This window comes from Corvus kubaryi, unplaced genomic scaffold (genome assembly GCF_017639235.1).
Source record: "Corvus kubaryi isolate FWS band 111438036 unplaced genomic scaffold, C.kubaryi_AGA036_p1.0 126, whole genome shotgun sequence".
NCBI classification, from domain to species: Eukaryota; Metazoa; Chordata; class Aves; order Passeriformes; family Corvidae; genus Corvus; species Corvus kubaryi.
In genome coordinates, this window is record NW_024580661.1 from 1605236 (window position 1) to 1620669 (window position 15434).

The following is a 15434-nucleotide window of genomic DNA, read 5'->3' on the forward strand; positions in this document are numbered from 1 at the left end:
AGGAGAAGGATGGTGCCTTTAAATGAGGAAGGAAAAGGAAAAGACAATGCTTGCAGGGTTTTAATTGCACGAGTCCTGGGGCCAGCGAGGAAAAGGGCTCCATCCTATTGGAGCCCCACAAATGGCTCATGAAATTTCAAACCATTTCTAGAAGACCTGAGCAGTATCAAAGGGATACCAGCCCCTCAGAGCAAGGATAATTTGGGTTCTTTCAGTCTTCTCGTACTGCAGCAAATGTCCCCAGACCTGTTGTTGCCACCTCGGTTTCTGAAGGGGAACTACATGTTCTGGAAAACAGTGATTTAAAAGTAGATTTTCTTCCTACAGCTCCAAAGCCAGGTCTAGATAAGGTGATCCAGTCAAGCAAACTCTAGCCCAGGCTTTGATAAACTCCATCTTTCTGGGAGGAGCCAGTGGGGGCAAGTTAAGTCTCACATTTTTTCAGCTCTTTCAGGGAAACCCCATGTGTGTCCCAAATCCCAGTTAATACAGATTTGAAAGATTTGAAAGATTTGAAAGATTTGAGTTTGGCAACTAAAAGTGCTGTGGGATGAGAGGGAAGGTATTTACATGGGGAGTAATTAATTAAAGACAGGAAAAACTGAGCAGGAGTGAGCACCCAGCCTTTGGCAAGGAGAGATGTCACCAACAGGTGCTTAAAGGATTTGAGCAAGGATTCAGTGCTCTGAGAAATAAGTGGGAGAACCATGGGGTGGAAAAGTTTGTTGATGACATCAAGTTTTACCCCCTCCAAGTTTTTTAGGGGGATACAGTTGAGGGGCAGCTCCCCTGGGATGCAAATGGGCTTTGAGAGTGAAGCACTCCTGTGGGAAGACACAAAAATCAGCAGAACTGAAGCTACAGGAGAGGCTAGGGGAAGGGCATTCCGGATCTTAGACTGGAAAAACACTCAGGAGGATCCGATAGAACTGTGTGAAAAAAGGAGTGGTCAGCGGGGTTAGATGGGATATTGGGAAGGAATTGTTCCCTGACAGGGTGGGCAGGCCCTGGCACAGGGTGCCCAGAGCAGCTGGGGCTGCCCCTGGATCCCTGGCAGTGCCCAAGGCCAGGCTGGACATTGGGGCTTGGAGCAGCCTGGGACAGTGGGAGGTGTCCCTGCCCATGGCATGGGATGAGCTTTGAGGTCCCTTCCCACCCAAACCATTCTGGGATTCTCTGACTTCAAACCAACTCTGTAATACCATTACAAATATACTTTTTTTTCCCTTTTCCCTTTTTGACCAGTTATCCAAGTTCTGATCCAGGTCTCCGAGTCTGCTTGTGTTGTGTCTGCCAACATCTTTGGTGGCACTGCAGAGTGGAAGGGCTCCCAACAGCTGGAAGGTCTGTATGCGTTTTAAGGTTCTGTGCACACTCAAAAAACCTGTTAGCTGACTGGTTTTTCACAGCAGCATATCAGTCTTGGAGCAGTTGCAGGAGAAAGGACTTAATATTGAATTTTCTTGCCTTTAAATTTGAATTAGAAGGATGTACTGCTGCAGCTTTGTATTTTCAAATGCAGCTCCAAAAATACCACACAGACACTTTGAGATACTTCCCTTGTAATTGTAATGTCTCTCTCGGCAACTGGGCTGCATTATAAAGATGTATCGTGGCTGCGCTGAGGGTGCTTGTTCCACCAAAAACAATCCTCATTAAAGCCAGATTCGATATTAATAACTGCTTGTTCTTTTGGGAAACTGAAATTGCTCTTATTGAAAAAGCTGAAGTAACTCACCCTTTTTTTCTTTTTTCCTTGTGAATTCCATCCTCCTTCTCTACAGGGGGAAAAAATTAATCCAAACAGGAGAGGGATTCCAGCTCTAAGGCTGCTTCTGTTTTTTGGAAGCTTTCAAATCATTAAATGTTCCTCTTCCTGGAAAGGGTGCTCAGGCCTTGGCAGGGGCTGCCAAGGGAGGTTTGGAGTCCCCATCCCTGGAGGTCTCCAAGGAAGGCCTGGATGGGGCACCCAGTGCTGGTGGCAAGGTAGGGACCGGGCACAGCTTGGACTCGATGGTCTTGGAGGGCTTTTCCAACCTCACTGAGTCTTTGATGTCAAAATCTGAGAGAATCCTTTGAAATCCAGGGAATGGGCCATGGGGGTTGCTGTAAAAGTGGGATGAGAACAGGTCAGGTTTCCTCTTGGGCAAACACTTCATTCCCAGTCTGAGTATTGCACATGGGAACAAACCCAGTGTCTTCATGAGCTACCATCAGTGCCTGGCTCTCTCTGTCCCCCCATGGAGCTGATCCAGCCTGGAACACGTGAGTTCTGCCATGTGGTTTTCCTCATTCACACCCATTCCATGGTCCCTGCTCCTCTGGATTCATCCCTCCTTGCTGAACTGTGACCCTCAGACTCCCAATTCCTCTCTCTTGAAGTTTCTTGTGTCATCCTACAGCATTTTTTTGCTCTCATGGTGTCCCCTGGGCTGTCTGACCTCCTCTGTGCCTCAGACACATCCATGTGTAATTTAATTGCCCAAATTCTCCTTCCACTCCTGTTTCCCAGTGCAGTCTTTGAGGGTTTTGATGGCTTTGCACTTTGTCTGTGACACGAGGCCTGATTCATGCAAATCCTGCACTGCCAATCCCTTTTTCCCCGATGTCATGGAACTATACAATCCCAGAACAGTTTGCGTTGGAAGGGACCCTAAATCTCAGCCAGTGCCATGGGCAGGGACACCTTCCACTATCTCAGGCTGCTCCAAGTCCCAGCGTCCAACCTGGCCTTGGACACGTCCAAGGATCCAGGGGACAACAAAGCTGTGCTGGTGGCTGGCCTGGCCAGGCCTCGGGGACTTATTGCAGAACATTTATAAAACATGCTCCATTTTATAAATAATGGAGGAGGGACAGAGAAAACCTCCTGTAAACTGAGTCAGAACAGAAGGAAGGTCCTTAAACTGCTCCATGTTTTTGCTGTTGGCTTCTCATTCCCGCTCATCCCTGGAACACCGAGGGGTGTGTGTGTGGATGGCCAGTATCTCTGTTGTTACACGGGCATAGATAACACGGCTGATTAACCATGGCTAATGAACCACGGCTAATTAAGCACGGCCATGCTTTGGGACACTCGGCAGTGCCACTGCTGTGGGCTGGGAGGGAAGCAGGAGCGGGCCTGTCCCTCGGAGCTCCTTGCATCTCACCAGACACTCAGACTCCTGGGAGCACTTTCACAATCATCTCTTGGCTCCTCAGTTACTGCTTCCTCCTCCTCCTCCCCCCCGCCTCTCCCTCCTGTTCGGCCTTCTGGTCATTCCTCCGGCGCTGGATGCGGAGCAGGAGCTCCACCACCCCTCCAATTAAAGGTAGGAGAGTGTGGCACATCAGAGTTGCCTAACGAGCCTCCGAACCCCCTCCACATCTCCTTGATCTCACTTTGGACCCATTTCGAATCCCAGTTTTCTGCAGGAGGCCGTGAACTCCCTGACACAGCGATTCCAGGGGCTGCTTTGCTTTTTTGGCTGTCAGTGCAGCGTTAGGCACTGACTGAATCCCCAGGTTCGCATCTTGCACTCGGGGGATTATTTTTAATTCCTGAAGCCCACTGGATGGAATGATCAGCAATCAAAGAATAGGCAGTTATCACTCTTGCAAACTTTCCTGGGCCTCAGTAATTAACCCAACAAATTAGTTAAAGGCTCCAATGCGGAAGGAGATCGCTAGACTGTGGTCAAGACACACATTTAAGGATTTTTCCCTTAAGCTGCTTTTCTGGGGGAAGCTTTGATAAAAGCCATATGATCTCAATTATCATTAACTCCGTGTGGTTTCGCTGCGTTTGGAGCTCTCAGACGTCAGCAGACAGGAGCCCTGTGTTCAGGCTTTAATGTAGGACTGGTATTTATGTAATTCACGTTTCGATTTGTCAGCTGACAGCTGAAAGGGAAGATTTCAGGCAATTTATAGGCACAGCCTGTGGCCCGTTGTGCTGAGTGACACTTCCTCCACGGAGCTGATGTGACAGAGAGCTGCTCCAACATATTTTAAATGCCAGCTTCAAAAACCCAAACATTTTCATTTTACCTCATGTGCAGCCTGAAAAACTCAAGGGTGAGTTTTAAGGTGTCGCTGCTCGACAGCAGACTCCGAGTGATTTAATAAACTGATTTAAATCCTCTTTTCGGAGGATTCCTACCCTCTTTAAGTCCCTAAAACATCAAAGTGTCTCTTGCCTCGAGCTTTGCTCCATCAGCCCAAGCCTTCCTCCCCAGGCAGCGGCAGGAATTCGGCAAATAGGGAGATGTGATTCACTCTTAAGATCTTCCAGTGTGCAGATGAGTCACTGATAAGGACATGGAAGTTGTGCTGACCAGATTGAGAGCACGCTGGGAATCACAGGATGTAGCTGGGAACAGATGAGGGAGCCTGAAAAGTCCTATAATTGAGGAAGCGCAGATGAAAATCCCCAGCCTGGGGAGTTCGTTCCACTGGGAGGAAAAAAGTGCAGCTTAGGTTTGGGTTTAGGTCTGTTCACTGCTCATGAGAGGTTGGGGTTCTCAGCAATCTGGAGAAAAAAAAAACAAGGCTTAAACCAAACCACAAAATTAACCCCGGAGCATGTTTATTCTGTAGTATTTTGGCTGCATGTGACTGGAAATGTTGGTTCCTGTGTTAGCTGAGCTTTGTGTCCATGTCTGACCTGGATGCTGGGGATAACCAGGAGGCAGAAACTTCTCAAGGAATTATATTTTCACTAACTTTGGAATTTTTGGTCATTTTTTCCCTAGCCACAGGTAGAGTTAGATCATAAAAGCCAAGGGAAGCTTGAAAATTTTCTCTTGGCTTTTTGTTTACAGGGTAGAACCCGGGGGTGGCTGCTTCCCTTAATTCATCAGAATTTTGGGGACAAGGAGTGGGGAATTCTGTTTGAACACACCACGTGCTCGCAGGCATTTTACACCCTTTCAGGAAAAAAAAAATCAACTTTTGGCTCCCAAGATCTCGGATGCCACTTCCATAGGTTCCCTTAACCAGTGGGACTGACAGAACATGATGGGATGTTCACCTTGGTCTCTATAGGACATTTGGGGACAGTTTGATGCCACTCTGCCTCATGCCATGATTTTTTTCCCGGTTTCCTGCTCATTTAAACCCTGCCTGGCTGGTTTTTAGGGCAGCAGTAGCCAGCCTGGAGTAGCACAGGTGGTGTTTCCCAGCGTCCCAACATCAGATCCTGGATGTTTTGCTCCTAAATATGCAGAAAACCAGGCTGGGAAGCAGCCAAATTCCTGCTTGGTGTCACACACAGACTCCTCCGGCACAGCAGGCCTGGACTTGGCCCTGGGATTCCTCACACTGATTCATCCTGAGGTTATTTTTCTGGGATATTGCCAGAATCATGGCACAGCTGGAAAATCTGATGCTGATTCATCACCCTTCGCCAGCTACTCCTCAAAAATCTCCAAGGACAGCATGCCAGAGATAGAGTTTCCCTGCAGCTGTCAGGAAGGTATAAGAGAATTCCACTTTTTCTCAGAAGTTTCAGAGCTTTCGGGCTGTCAGATGCTACAATCAAAAATACCAACTCAACAGCTTCGAGAAACGCCTTAAGATGCCTTAAAACATTTTCAAACTGCTTCAATATTTTCCATTTTTCAACATTTTCAGCATTTCTTTGCTTTACGATGTTCTGAACTCCTCAGTGTTTAGTTCAGAAGTTGAAATTTAAAATTCCCATGGCTAGTAGCTCTTGATTCATTGATTAGAAATTCTCCAGTATTTCTAATTTCTGAGATTTTTCTCACCCAAGGCTCATGGGAGCATAGACAGGCCCACATTTGTCTGTTCTTCCCAGATTTTCCACAGCAGGTGACACGCTGCATTCCATAGAAATGGGAGAACTCCCTGTTTCTCCTGTGGAACTCCCAATATTTGCAGTGTCCCCTGCCCCAGGCAGGGTGTAAACCCAGGACACACAGAGGAAACCCCACAGATCAGAGGTTTCTCTGGTGACCCCTGGTGCTGCTGAACAGCCCAGACCAGCGTTTTTATTTGCATCGTTGCTGACCTCTACATGAAACTCCACCACCTGCACATAAAGGACTGGTTTGGGAGAAGAGTTCCATCCCTCTGGGAGGGCGACATTCCAGAATGATCCCAGGGTCATGGAACAGAATCTCCTGAGCTGGGAGGGACCCACAGGGATCATCCAGCCCAGCTCCTGGCCCTGCACAGACACCCCAACAATCCCACCCTGTGCATCCCTGGCAGCGCTGTCCAAACGCTCCTGGAGCTCTAAATTCAGGATGGGAGGGAGGCGATGGGCTGATCCCAGGGTCTCCTCTCCCAGAGGAGGTCTCCTCAGAAGAAGCCAGAGGCTGAGTGTGTCACTGTCTGATGGGGTGACCCAGGTTTGGGTGGAACCTCTCCCAGGTAACACCAGCAGATCAAAGAGCAGCAGAAAAAACAGAGAGATTTGGGTAAACCTTCACTGGCCACTGGAAAACTGCTCCAGAAAACCTTGGAATGCTTCAGCTTGGAACAGACCTCAAAGCCCATCTTGTCTCCACCCCCTGCCACGGGCAGAGTCATCTTCCACTGTCCCAGGCTGCTCCCAGCCCCAGTGTCCAGCCTGGCCTTGGACACTGCCAGGGCTCCAGGGGCAGCCACAGCTCCTCAGGAAGTTCTCCTGCCTGCTCACTTCTCACAGCCTTCCTCCTGCAGCACATCCCTCCCTGTCGGTGCCCAAAAATATCCCAGGAGACTCTCCTGACTCACCTGTTTTCTTTCCTGGGCAATGATTCCACCACAGGGGTTTCCAAGGCTGGAAGTGCCCTTGGAAACTGCTTGGGGAGGGCTTTGCACAGGGCTGGGAATGAGAAGAGGCTGAAAAATCAGAGAATCCCAGAATGGTTTGGGTTGGAAGGACCTTAAAGCCCATCCAGTGCCACCCCTGCCATGGGCAGGGACACCTCCCACTGTCCCAGGCTGCTCCAAGCCCCAATGTCCAGCCTGGCCTTGGACACTGCCAGGGATCCAGGGGCAGCCCCAGCTGCTCTGGGCACCCTGTGCCAGGGCCTGCCCACCCTCCCAGGGAGGGATTTTGTCCGAGTCTCCAACCTCCATCTTAAAAGAACTGTCCCGGGCATCTCAGCAGCAAACCCAGGCAGGGAAGATGGCAATTCCCGCTGGGAATGTGAAAACATGCGGGCTTGGAATGCACAGCCTTGTCAAACAGGGGCTGGGCCCTGCCTTAAACACAGCCCTGGCTTAACCAAACCCAGCTAAGAAAAGCCTGCGGTGCTGGGGACCTGCAATTGCTGAGCTGGGCTGGGGTTGGAGGCAGATCCACCAAGGGAACAGGAATTTAAACGCAACCCAACAGCACAAAGCTGGGCTTGCACGGGCTGGCCTTGCTGCTGACAAGGGTTTGGATTGCTGGGAATAAAATATTGCCCATCAAATCTTTCCGTGACATCCCCCAGAAAAATTCCTGCATCCGTCTCATCCTGCTGCTCCAAATATGCTGAGGGAAGTTAATTAATTCTACGGAGCTTTAGATTGCTGTGTTTTATTAATCCTTCTCTGTGTTTTATTAATCCTCCTCAGCCAAGAATGCTGGAATTGCATTTCCTTACCCTTTTCCAAGCTTCTCCCATTTACACAGAGCCACCTCCAAACTAAATATTAGGGAAGTGCTTTTCAAGGCAATGCTTGGATCTGCTGGGTTTAGGTGCTGGCAGTGGGATAGGTTCCTGAAATCCCCAGTGATCCCACCACCTCTGCTCTTTGAGCTCCAGCTGACTGGGATAAATCCTGCAATGCCCTTTTCTCCGCTTCCAGGTGGAGGTGGGAGTTTGCTTTCAAAATGCAGGCAGTAAATGGAATTAACATCCTGACAGCCCCGAAGCAGCCCCTGGGAAGCTAAAAACAAGGTGCTGTTTAAAGGCTGCTGTGAGGAAAAATGGCCCCAAACTCCTGGGAAGTGCCCTGGTCCATCTTTCTCTGCTGCCCTCAGTGTGTATCCCAACGGATTTTCATCACATGGACAGCCCTGCACTCTGGGGGCTACAAAAAAAATGAGTTAAATGCTGTTATTTTTAAAAGAAATCGTTAAAAACCCCACCGTGTGAAGCCTGATTAATCAGTTGTTAACGAGATCACCATCTGCATAAAGCCGAAGCAAAAAACCTCCAGTAGAGGGAGTGACCAAATTAAAAATCCCACCTAAAGTGCCTCTGGAATTTCGTGCCGCTGGTAAAAGTCTTTATTCCTGAAATGTTTGGGAAGCAGGGAATTCTCTTGCTCACAGCCTCGTGTGTGGGGCTGACACATCCCACACTCAAAAAGCTACATTAAATATGGGAGCAGATCCAGAAAATTCCTTCTTTTTGCAGCTGTGGCTGCTGTCACCGTGCCCTCCGTCGGGATATTTGGGATGTCACGGGCATGTGTGACACGAATCACCCTGGCTGGAGGTTCAAAAGGATCCCAAAATCCCAGCTTTGATCCTCCCTGAGCTGAAGGCCAAACAGGCGCTGTATTTCCTTCCCCTGCTGGAGAAAAGTCCTGATTTATCCCAAGGATTAAAAGCTTGGGTGGCTTTTAGGAAGCCCTACAACAACAGCTTGGAGGTACCTGGGATGACGGGGCTCATCTGGCCCTGTCCCTTTTCCAATCTATCTTTATCAGTCTTCCACTGGCACCTAAAAAAGACTTTTTTTTTTCCTCAAAGCAGCTTAAAAAAAGCTACTCCTAACCAGGGTGATGCTGAAAGAAAAAGCCCCTTTTTTTCAGTGGACTTTAAATTCCTCTTTTTCCCATCACATCTCAGTTTAATCTTCTTTTTCTGCATTGTTTTTTTTTTTCCCCAGCCAGCATCAGAACCCTGAACTGGGATTTCACAGGTGCAGTTTTAGAAGCCTGAAGTTTGACATCTCCTCACTCAAAACCTGTCCTAAGGTAAAAACCAGCATTTATTCTATTTCAAAATACGATAAGAGAAGCAGTGTTTGGGGAATGAGGAACAAGAATTGAGGGCAGTAAAAGGAAGGAAACACACAACCCCACCTAAAAATGAACTTCCAGCACTGATTTTAAACAGGGAGGTTGATAGACAATTAAATTGTCAATAATCCTTTATCTTTGTCCTTTTTTCCAGCTTCCCAATGTATTTCTTTTTTGCCTTCTGTACCCAGGCTGACCTGGCTGCCCAGTCCCGTGTCAGGTGAATTTTTGAAGCCCTATAAACTTCACAGCTGCAGCACACAAACACTTTATTTTTATTTTCCTTTTTCCCCAAGACAAACAACATAATCTCCCTTGGGGAAAACAAGAGGGCTCCAAGTTTAGCAAGCAGGCTGCAGTGATCATTAGTGCAGCACAATTTCATGGCAGGAAGTCGCCTTGGATCCCGGCTCTGCATCCCAGACATTTTATGGGCTGGATGCAGAAAGCTCGGCTGGGGAATGTTGGGGTTTTTAACAGCCGTATTTTGGGCCCATAAAATAACCAACTACAACGGTTCATTTTCACCCACACACCCAAATTGCTGGTTGGGATCACAATTTCAGGCCCCCGACACCCCTTACACAAACAGACAGCACTCACCAGCAAAAAAAAAAAAAGGCAAGGCAGGAGGGGAGGCTCGGGGGATTGGGATGGGAGTTAAAAAAACACCCAGCAAACGAGCAGCAGCTGCCTGATTATACCCTGCAGCCAGGCTCCCCAGGAAACGCTTCCCAGGATGTGCTGTCTCCCAGTTCTCCCATCTCTCCATCACCTCTGCCTTGCTGGGCTCTCCCACCCTCCAGCCCAGAGCAGCTTCCAACAGCAGCAGCAACTTTCACTTTGCTTTAGCTCTTCCCCAAGCGCCTTCCATGGTTGTTTTGGGTTGGAGGAAAATCCAAAGGTATGATCTCCTCACCCTAACAAGCACTTAGTCCTGCTTGAAATACAAATACACAGCACGGCCAAGCCAAGCTGGGAAATATTTTAGAATTTGTTGGTCATTCAGTGCAGGAAAAACAGGGAAAAAGGGAATAAACACTTGTTAGGATGATGATTTGGTGGAGCAAGTGGCATCCCAGCCCGTGGCAGGGGGTGGAACGAGAGGATCCTTCAGGTCCTTCCAAGCCAAACCATTCCATGGCTCTGTGATAAATCAAATAATACCTCTGTCCCTAAAAACTTGACACTCCTCATCACCCTCATCTTCCAAACGAGAGGATTTTAATTCCAGATTCATATTGACACAGGATGTCTCTGCTGGAAATAAACTTCCACCAAAGCTTTTCCAAACCACCTCAGGACTTCTAACAATTTCTAGCGGGGATTGGGAGCCAAATCGTTCCGAGAGCTTAAGAAAAAAAATCCCAAAATCCCAGAATCCCAGAATGGTTTGGGTTGGGAAGGACCTTAAAGCTCATCCAGACATAGGCATGGACACCTTCCACTATGCCAGGCTGCTCCAAGCCCCAGCCAACCTGGCCTTGGACACTGCCAGGGATCCAGGGGCAGCCACAGCCTCTCTGAGTAGTGACTAATTACTCTGAGCAGTAACTCCCAAATACCAGCTACTCAGTAACATAAATGGGATTGGAATCAAAATGAATTTTTTCTGGGATCTTCCTGAGACGGAATACCAGGCTAAGCACCCCGAGCTGCTGCCTTGGCAGGCCCTAAAGCAAGGAAAAGGGGTGCTGGGCTCGAAAGGGGCAGATTGCTGGAGCAATCCTGCATTTCCAGAAGCAATTATGTGGTGGTGATTAAGGAGGAGCTTTCTCTAATCTTTTTAAGCCTCACTTTCAGTGAGAAACTCGCACCAAGCATAGAAAGAGTTTTAAACATCTTAAGGTAAAAACCGGCTGTAAAATAGAGATTTAAAGGTGACTGAGCCCCTCCAGCCAGATCTTTCTGCCTGGCGTGGTCAACCTGGTCTAAAAAAAGCAGCTCCACCCTGGAGGCAGCACACTGCATCTCCTTTTTCTGCGTGTTCCCACTCCTCTGAGCCAGAGGGGAGCTCAGCTTGTAAACACAAATCCTTTGGAGTCTGCCTGGGAGAGGTGATGTTTGTCCCGAAGCCACGTCCCAGGAGCTTCTCTCCTTAAATGGGTTCATCTCAGAGTGGCTCACAAAAAAGCAGCAGCTTCCTTCTGGCTTTCCTGGGCAGAGAATGTGGGGAGAAGCTGGAATCCTCTGCCCTGCCAGGAGGGGTTTTATCCTCCGGAGGGCCTCCAGCCCTGCTTCCTGGGTGGAACATGTGCACACTTGGGTGTGCAGAGCTGCTCTCTCCGGGCTCCTGCATCCTTCATCTCTCACCCAAGCTCTCTCCAAGACTGATTTTCAGTTTCCAGCCCCCGGGTTTCTCAGTTTGGATCCATCTGCAACCTTCCAGCCTCAATCTCTGTCTCCAGCAAGGCTCTGGATGAAGCCCTGACACCTTGTTCCTCTCATGGGATGCACTGCAGGAATTCTCAACAGCTTTAGAGGCTTTTTAAGGAAAACTTTAAGTTCTGTGAGTGCTGTTGCTGCTGGCGAGCCAGGGATAGGAGAGGATTTACAGATCGCTGGGTGATTTCTTTTTATTTTTAAAATGGAGGTAATTTGAACAGCAAAAGCTGCTGCTGGAAGTTTGAGGAAGGGCATCCCAGATCAACGTGCCTTGCAAGGCACCATCACTGGCACTGGTTTTCAGAGAATCCCAGACTAGTTTTGGTGGGAAGGGACCTCAAAGCCCATGCAGTGCCACCCCCTGCCATGGGCAGGGACACCTTCCACTGTCCCAGGCTGCTCCAAGCCCCAATGTCCAGCCTGGCCTTGGGCACTGCCAGGGATCCAGGGGCAGCCCCAGCTGCTCTGGGCACCCTGTGCCAGGGCCTGCCCACCCTCCCAGGGAACAATTCCTTCCCAATATCCAACCTATTTTTTCCCCTTTGAGTTTGAACCCCCTCCAGTTCCTGCTGCAGGGTCCCTCTCAAGCTTCCCTGTGTCCCTTCAGACCCTGGAAGGAGCTGTGTGGTCTCCTCACAACCTTCTCTTCCCCAGCTGAACATTCCCAGCTCTCCCAGCCTGGCTCCAGAGGGGAGCTGCTCCAGTCATGACATGCTGGAGCCTCTCCACATCACAGCTCAGCTTCGGGGGTGCAGCGAATATCTGAATTTACTGCTAGGATGACATTCCAGCTATGAATCCATGATTCCAGCGCGTTGGGGAGGTGGTGGAAAAGCAGCTGCACATCCCACTCACCAAAGTTGTGGCAGACACAATGGAAAATATTATTTCTCTATTTTTGGAGGTCTGAAATCCATGTCTAAGAGAGGGAAGAGGTGAAACGGTGTTGTGTGACATGCAGAGGTTTCTTTGTTTTAAATGTGAAATACATCTATGTATCCATATCTATCTATCTATCTATCTATATAAATATATAGTTGTATCCTAAGTTTTGGCATTCAATAACTACCAATAGCTACACCACCCCTGAACTAACTGTTTGCACCACTGTGCAAAACCAGAGGATTTCTGCTATTTCTCACTCAGCTTCAATCAACGCTTTTACACTTCAGACTCTTGGTTTGGGGCGAATTTTTCTGACTTTCATGTTCCAAGATTTTCCTTTATTTCTGATCAAAGCCACACACCATGAGCTGAGCCAACCCAGAACCACCAGAATTCGTTTCCAGATAGCTCATTTTCTGCAAATCACATTACAATGGCTCCACTTACGGCGTGGTTTCCATGATTGGAAGGGAATTTAAAAGCAAACTTCAGCACTCAGCAAATCCACGGAGGTCCCATGACAAATGTAGGGAGCTAAAAGCAGCGAGGGAATGCTGAGCATGGGATGCTGCAGGCTCTGAGAGCACAGCCTGGGTTTAGTGATTCACCCTAATACTTGCCATGGAAAATGAGAAGATTTAATCTGCCTTCCCAGCACTGGATGGTCTCTCCTAAATCAGGATCGATCAACACAAGGCAGTGAAATCTGAGCCACCGAGTTGGGAAAGGCTCTGGCGTTGCTGATATTGGGTGGAGTTGGGTTGGTTTGGGTTTTATTGAAGAATTACTCCTCTGTGGAGCACTAATCCAAACCTGAACCATGAACTCCACCACCATAAACTCTCTGACGCGCTGGGGTGGTGTCAGGAAGGAGGAGAATGGACAAAATCCCACACTGGTTTGGGTTGGGAGGGATTTAAAACCCATCCAGTTCCACAGGCAGGGGCACCTTCCACCGCCCCAGGGTGCTCCAACCTGGTCTAGGACACTTCCAGGGATGGGAAGCCCAAAAACTTTTCCAAACCTAGGAAGATGCTGAGCTGTGGAATCCAAAGGCTGGGAGAGCATCCCAGGGAAAGGCTGGGGCTGGAATTGCTGGTTGGATTTATGAAGATTTTTGGTGCTGATTCCAGAGGGCTCTCTGGGCTCAGCTCTTTCTGACTTTTATCAGGTGTGGCCTTACCATGCTTCCCTGTCTGTGTGAGTTTCCCCAGAGGAAAATCTCCTCCCCAGTGCCATTTATTCCTGTGTGGTGTTTTAGCTGCCCAGCACCAAAATCCCAGGGTACATTTTCCATACTGATGTGCAGATCCCTGTTTTTTTGTGGTATTAATGGGAAGAGTGGTGATTTCATGAGCTGGACCAGACAGCAGCTTTTCCTTGCAGAGGGCACTGACTCCCTGCTTCTCTCCCATCCTGTTGTTCCTAAAAGCTACCACCGGGAGCAACCTAACCTGCAGCTGGATCCTTCTGGAGTGCAAAGCTCAATCCTTTCGTTGTAAGAAGGATCTTCCAAGCAGAATCCCTGGATTTGGTAGGTTGTCCTACCTGCTTTTCCCCTCTTCCTCACAGCCTTCCTCCTGCAGCACATCCCTCCCTGTCCGTGCCCAAAAATGTCCCAGGAGACTCTCCTGACTCACCTGTTTTCTTTCCTAGGCAATGATTCCGCCACAGGGGTTTCCAAGGCTGGAAGTGCCCTTGGAAACTGCTTGTGGAGGGCTTTGCACAGGGCTGGGAATGAGAAGAGGCTGAAAAATCAGAGAATCCCAGAGTGGTTTGGGTTGGAAGGGACCTTAAAGCCCATCCAGTGCCACGGGCAGGGACACCTTCCACTGTCCCAGGCTGCTCCAAGCCCCAATGTCCAGCCTGGCCTTGGACACTCCAGAGGCAGCCACAGCTTTCCTGTGTCACCACCCTCCCAGGGAACAATTCCTTCCCAATACCTCACCTAAATCTACCCTTCTCTAACATTTTTTGAATATTTTAGCCCAGTCTAAGCATGAGCCGGTCAACCTCCGAGCACAGGACTGTCTGCCCAGTGTCTGCCTGGGTCTCTCATGTGTGAGAGAAGATCTGTGGAGCAGCAAGGAACACATTTGTTGAACTCTCCCCAGTGTGCAGCCTGTGCCCCTTCAGAACACTCAGAAGTAGAAACGCTAAAGGGAAAAAAAACCCTCCCTTTTTATAGCCTACTGTCTCGTTGAAAGTGATTTATGAAACGGAGCTTCCTGCCCACCCAGTGCACAGAACAAATACAGACAGAGCTTTGAAATAGCTGCAGCACTGTGCTATTTTCAGTAATATTTAGCTCAGACTTAGCCAAGAAAGCCCTCTAAGCTCAGCAGACAGACATAAAAAGAAACGCTCTTTCTGCATTTTTGTGTGTGCGTGCGTCTATTTTGGGTTTTGCTCCTCTTTTCTCCGGTTCCATGTCTGACTATCAGGGCAGCCCCAGCTCATGGGAGCGGCCTAAGCTCAGTGCTCAGCACCAGCAGCAGCTCTGGAGCACATGCCTCGTCTTCAGTGCCTTCATAACCATCAGCCTGTGCTTGAATTGAGACCTTTTATTTATTGTAGTGGAACTGATCTCTGCTCCCTGTGACAGGGGCAGCACTCAGGGAATGGCTGTGTCAGGGGAGGGGCAGGTGGATATTGGGAAAAGGGGGTGGTCAGGCACTGCCCAGGCTCCCCAGGGAATGGTCCCAGCCCCAAGGCTGCCAGAGCTCCAGGAGCATTTGGACAGCGCTGCCAGGGATGCCCAGGGTGGGACTGTTGGGGTGTCTGGGCAGGCTGGATGATCCCTGTGGGTCTCTCCCATCTCAGGAGATCCCATGATTCCATGATAACTTGTTGAACTCAGTCCCTTCAATAGCAGTGGAAAGTGTTGCACGAGTGGATCATATTTTGTGTGTGTGTGTGTTTAGGAAGCCCCATTTTCCTTTTCCGTAGCTGAGATTTTGTCTTGTCACGAGATGTCCCCTGTCACAGGTGGCACCAGGATGGCAGTGGGAGGACACTGTCCAGGCCATCGCCAACTGTCTTTTCTTTCACCCTTACCTGCCAAATCTGAGCTGTGACTTGTTTTCACAGTTATGCTGGGAAGAAAAGATAAAACCAAGCCTAAACCCAAGTCCTTTAGGCTTGCCAAGTCCATTTCTCCTGCCCTCATCACAATATAAACTCAAATTAAACACACAGTGAGAGTTCACCAG

General features: G+C 49.0%; 1 long non-coding RNA gene across 1 annotated transcript; it reads left to right on the forward strand.

Annotated features, from left to right (window-relative positions):
• The first annotated feature begins 3231 nt into the window (after positions 1-3231).
• On the forward strand, positions 3232-11687 carry LOC121661427. Its single transcript, XR_006014971.1, has 3 exons — positions 3232-3311; positions 8820-8907; positions 11301-11687. It is a non-coding gene; the product is annotated as an uncharacterized LOC121661427 (long non-coding RNA).
• The last annotated feature ends 3747 nt before the right edge of the window (positions 11688-15434 follow it).